This window comes from Myotis davidii, unplaced genomic scaffold (genome assembly GCF_000327345.1).
Source record: "Myotis davidii unplaced genomic scaffold, ASM32734v1 scaffold821, whole genome shotgun sequence".
Lineage (NCBI taxonomy): Eukaryota > Metazoa > Chordata > Mammalia > Chiroptera > Vespertilionidae > Myotis > Myotis davidii.
In genome coordinates this window covers 4,340,320-4,345,944 of record NW_006295269.1, presented here as the reverse complement: position 1 = coordinate 4,345,944, position 5,625 = coordinate 4,340,320, and the positions used below count along the sequence as shown (strand labels likewise).

At 49.2% G+C, this 5,625-nt stretch overlaps 1 long non-coding RNA gene across 2 annotated transcripts in view; it reads left to right on the top strand.

Moving 5' to 3' along the window:
- The first annotated feature begins 792 nt into the window (after nucleotides 1-792).
- LOC107184117 overlaps nucleotides 793-5,625 on the top strand; it is a 13,336-nt gene continuing 8,503 nt past the window's right edge. For both annotated transcript variants that reach the window (XR_001514937.1, XR_001514936.1), the window contains exon 1: nucleotides 793-893. This is a non-coding gene — a long non-coding RNA (uncharacterized LOC107184117). The remainder of the gene's footprint in view (nucleotides 894-5,625) is intronic.

The following is a 5,625-nucleotide window of genomic DNA, read 5'->3' as shown; positions in this document are numbered from 1 at the left end:
TGCAGGCCCAGGGGTGTGTGTCGGGGGGGTGGGGGTGGGGCGGGTGAGAGTGCAGGCATCTTGTCCAGGGAGCCCAGAGGAGGGAAGTTCCAAGGCATGGGGTGCTGAAGACATGGAGTTAAAACTCAGAGCACTCAATACCTCCTCAGTAAAAACAGGAAATGACAAATAACCATGCAAAGAGGCCCTGTCCCATTTCTAGACTATTCCCAGCTGAGAATGCTGCAGAACCCCCGTCCCACCCAAAAGTGATGAAAACCACAAAGACATGGACATGCAAAAACCTACAGGCAGAGTCTGGACTGAGGAAAAACACCCCTACAAATAGGAGCAGAGTGAAAAAAGAAAAACAGTGAGTCGGAGAGAAATAGGAGCACTTTTTGTGGCCTCACATTTTTGCAAGAGTGCAAATGTTAATAGTTTCTGCAACGTCTTGCTACTTTGCCCCACAAGCCGTAAGAAATTCTGTTGAGAGCCAGATCTGGTTCCCACCCCTGACCCAAAGCATCTGGTTTGTGATAAAGACTGGAATATCCCGTGTTCTCGAAAGTATGTGGTGGGTGTGGTGACGGCAGGAGCCACAGGCAGAGCAGTTGAACTAATCAGAGTGCACACAAGGTGGGAGGACCGGGTCCATCCCCAGTGTGTGCGTCTGCAGAGGCTAGGGCAGTGGTGCCCTTCACCTAGGCCTGCCCCCCGTCATTCCTGGGTTCCTGGATTTCATCCGTGGTCTCTGGATTGCAACCCCAGGCTGTGCAGTATGTGACTGGGCATTTAGGCCTGGGACGATTGTAGCCCATAGTTTATAAACACTTGGTAGAACTATAGCCGGAGTCAGTTCCGGCATGTGGCTGTACACATTTACAGTCATACATGAACGTGACATACAGCTAGTAGGTGCATGTATGTGTGTGTGTGTGTGTGTGTGTCTTGAAGGTTTCGGGGAGATGGTTAAAATCTTCACCCTCCATTTCACTGTTCCAAAAGTAAATACTATCATACTTTCCTGGGTACTCAGCTGTACAAATACGATTTGCCGTTCAGCATGACAAAATCCTGTTTATCATATTTGTATGTATATATGTCAATAACCTCGCACATGAAAAAGGTATTAACTTTTATGAGCTACTGGCTAACATCCTGTTTTTGCATGGCTTTCTACTTTCCAACATGCTTTTGTATATGCTATGTTTTTGGACCCAAGTCTCGGTCCTGCAGCCAATTGTCACTATCTCCATTTTTATGCCGAGGAAACAAACTGAAAGGGGACGTTAAACTTCTGGGATCCAATGTAGCTGTAAGGACAGTGGACGCGTTCCATTCCTTCCCGAGCGAGCGGGGACCCAAGAGGACGCCTGTGGTTTATGCAGAAGCAGAGCGCTGGGGCCAGGGCAAGGCAGATGGGAAGGAAGCGGGTGGGATGTAGAGAGAGTGAGCTCACAGTTGGAAGAGCTGAGCTCCGAGCCGGTGGGATCACTAGGTATGATGGCCGCGCAGAGAAGCAGCCGGCCGGCCGGGCGTGGGGCAGGAAACGCAATGAAGGTGACGGGTCAGGCAAGATGTGGGCTTGGCAGCCTTCCCGATGCGATCCGAGCTCCGAGCGGAGGCCTGTGTGTGTGCTCACGAGGGAGTGTGCAGAGAGGGCGCGGGGGAAGCCAAGCTGGGGCCCACGCGAGGCGCGGGAGGGGGCGCCTTTCTAAGGAGCCAAGAGCAGAGGTCCTGGGAGAACCAGGAACTGAGCGGAGGAAGGAGCGAGGCCACGTCATGAGGGGAAACTGATGCTCAAATGGCCGATTCCTGAGACTTCGGGAGCACCTTTTGTTCACTACTTCACTGAAATCTTATATTCTGACTCTAAAAACTGCTTATTCATGTAGAATAACCGCATGAATTAAGGAATCAGAACCCCTCATTCTCTAACCAACTGGATGGCTCAGAGGCACTCTGCCAGTGAATGAATGTTGCCTGAAGTCGCTTACACCTGTGCACCCGGTCCTCCGCCGCCCCCTCCCCCCCCCACCCCAATGGGCACTGGCAGCCCCCAGGGAAGAGCCTGGGTCTTCGTTTGCTGTTGAGGGTATGCCTGCCCAGCAGGGCGGTGCCTGGCAGCCAGAGGCCTTCATTGCATCATGAGGAGGCACGGATGCCCCTCCTCCTCACCACGAGCTTGTTTTTCCGCCCTGGGACTTTCTGACTCCACAGTTTCCCATTGTTTGGAAAGATACTTTGAGGCTTAGCAGGATTGGCAAATATTTTTCCATGGGGCTTGGCATTTCACTTGTGTACAAGTTGTGAAATCAATTTGCTGCAGATAAAGATGGACAGATGGAAAGAGCTGGTGTTTTCCTACACATGTGCAATATGCATGATGAGGTCATTGCTTATCTGCTACTCTTGCAGCCTGTCGCACCAGCGTTTCTGAAGGCTGTCTTTTGTTTGGGAGCATGAGCTGAGCCTGGGCAGAAGCATTGCCCCCTGACTGAAAGGAGAATGGGGTGGGGTAGAGTGGGGTGGGGTGCAGAGGGGGATAATTATCAGTGTTGAGTTTTCATACACTTCTCCTAAACAGCAAATCTCTCTGGAGAATTTAGATTTTCATTTCACTCAAGCAAGGTACACTTGCACTAATTCCATCTGTTTTCTAATGTAGTAGTGGAGGAAGGTGAAATTAATTGAGGTGGGGAGGGGGAAGGAAATGAATATATTTTAATCACAGGTAGGAAACTATCTTGGCAACTAAAGGGCATGTATCCAGCATGAAGCAGGTAGCAAAATTTTAGTACCATGACTTACATATATGGGGAATATTTATTTATACCCAGTCAGGCCTTGGGACTTACTCTTCTGGGTCCCTACTCATTGGGGAGTGGGGGGAAATTAAAAAAATGTCCACAGTCATTTAAAGGGAAGTTTGATCCAATAAGTGTAACAATTCCCTTTCAGGAGCCTTTCATTTCTTGGATGAACACACCCAGGTTTATCTCTGCTGGACCAGGCTGTCCTGCCAGTCAAGGCCTCTGTGCCCCGTCGGTGTGGGGCAGCCCCAGCTCCTCTGCTACGTGGCTATCACAGCCCCTCCTCTTCCAGAAGAGACTATTGACAGTCCTCTTGACCACTCAGTTCCTTTCCTTCCACTGTACTTGTCACCACATCTCCCGCCCCTGGAGTCCTCTCCGACAGAGACTCTGTTCTGGGTGGGCAAGCCTGGCACCTGGTCAGGTGAAGTGACCCGTACAGGAATGGAGGACTGTCCTTTAAGAGAGAAACTGGACTTGCAAGATTATTTTCTTGCTGCATAATCCTAATTTGCATGCCATAAACTATTTTTTTCCTGCATTCATTCTCTAAAAAATTTAACCACCTGTAGGAGACAGTTAAATTCAAGGGGCTAGGGAAAAATTCCTGAATGAAAAAAAATATTACCCCAATTTAAATACACATACTTACGTTATTTTTCTAAATGCCCTTCTCTCTCTCTCTCTTCCTCTCCTGCTCTTCTTTCCTGGAGACCTCCAGCATCCCAGAGTTCCCCATATTCTGTCCCCAAAGTTCTCTTTTTCTACTCCACTGTATTGGGTTTACTGTTTCATTTTTCTTGACCTCTGCCTGATTTTACATGAGCGCATTCTCTAATAGTTTTCTTTAAAAAAGAACTCTTGGATGTAAATTTTATTAAATCCCTGTTTATCTGCAGGTGTCCTCATTTCACTTTGGCATTTGATCAATAATTTTACTGAGAACAAAAATTCTATGTTGAAAATAATTTCCTTATCATATTGAAGCTACTGCTATGTCTAGTTTGCAGTGCTGTTGTCACAGGATAGGAGAGGGACTCTCTCCCCTGTTTGCTTGTGGAAGTGGGGTTCTTGGGGTACCACTGGAATAAGCATTTACAGATGCCCCATGGGAGGATGAGATATGGTGAAAGCTTTATTTCCATGGAATTACACTCGGGGTTTTCCTTAGTCCAGTCATAGAAGAGTAGCGGGGGTTTCAGTAGAACTAAAATCAGAGCCAGGGCCCAGAGTTGCCTTTCCATGTTGGATACGGGTCCAGTCCAGCATCAGGCTGACTTAGCTTGTGTCCTGCTGCAGTCCATCAGTCCACTGCATGTGGGGTCCACATGGCCGTACGTCATAGGGACCAAGGCAAGGAAGCAAAGAGCAAGCCACAGGCGAAGAGCAACAAGAGAACCAAGAGCAACAAGAGAGCAAATTCCTTTGTTTAGGGGATTATGTGTTCCCAAATGTTGGCATGCTTGCAGTGACCACGCCCATTCTGGCCAATGATTTCTGTTCCCAGGTGTAGCTGAGAAACACGTACCTTCCCTATGTCATCGCAGATTTACTGGGCATACATCCATCTTCCTTTTGCTGAACCCCCTCCCCCCAGTGATCTGCAAGGAATGAGCCTGTGTTCCCTGGGGAGTGTGAGATTGCAGCTTCCTGGTGAAGCTGCCCAAATGACATGCCTATAATGTCTGGCCTTCCCTTTACTCCTTTCCTTTCTATAATAATAAAAGCATGATATGCAAATTGACCAAACGAGTGAACAGCAGAACAACCGTCCGGACGACCTCCCGGATGACCACGCAATGACACACACAGGTGCCAGGCCAGCCAAGGCGGGTGCGATGTGATTCGTCAGGGAGCCCCTCCATCGCCCCACGATCGCCCCACAGAAGGAGGCCCAGGCTACAAAACCAGTGGCCTGCAGCAGATGGGCGTGGCCTCGCTTCGTGCAGCGATCAATAGCAGAGCCCTGGCCAGGTGGGCAGTGCCTCCCTCTGTGCAGCGATCTATCTGGGGGCCCCACAATCAATGACCCCACAGAGAGTCCCAGGCCACTGGCCAGTGATGCTGTGATGGGTGTGTGAGACCAGCCAGTGATTGCCTTGCAGAGGGAGGCCCAGGCAAACCAAGCGATCACACCCCTGTCCCCCACAGAGGGAGGCAACCGGTGGCAGGGGAGCAAGGGGCAGCACCTTACAGTTGGCAAGCAGTGGCAGTGGTGGGGGCGGGGCCAGCTGCTGGCAGCCGAGGGAAGGAAAGCCCCAATAGGCCTTGATCATTGGCTACCCAAGGGGTCCTGGATTGTGAGAGGGCACAGGCCGGCTGAGGGACATCCCCCTGCCTGTGCACGAATTTCATGCACTGATCCTCTAGTTATTAATAACTAGCTAGTTACAATGATATCACTATCACTGGTAAGTCATAGGTCAGATGTCTTTATGTTCCCCATCCTATTTTCTTTATTATTATATGTTATGGCATATATATACCATATATATACTGTGTTTGCATGTCTAAATAAAATCTTTTAACCATCATTTTGGTGATGGCTGAGGATGATCAGGAGAAATGTATGCATGGTTATATACTGTTTTGTTTTTTTATCAGAAAGTTTTCTCTTTTTTTGTGTTGTTTTATGTTATACTAGTAGCCCGGTGCACGAAATTCATGCACATTAAAAGGGAATTAATTGCCCTAACTGGTTTGGCTCAGTGGATAGAGTATCAGCCTGCGGACTCAAGGGTCCCGGGTTCGAGTCGGGTCAAGGGCATGTACCTTGGTTGTGGGCACATCCCCAGTGGGGAGTGTGCAGGAGGCAGCTGATGGATGTTTC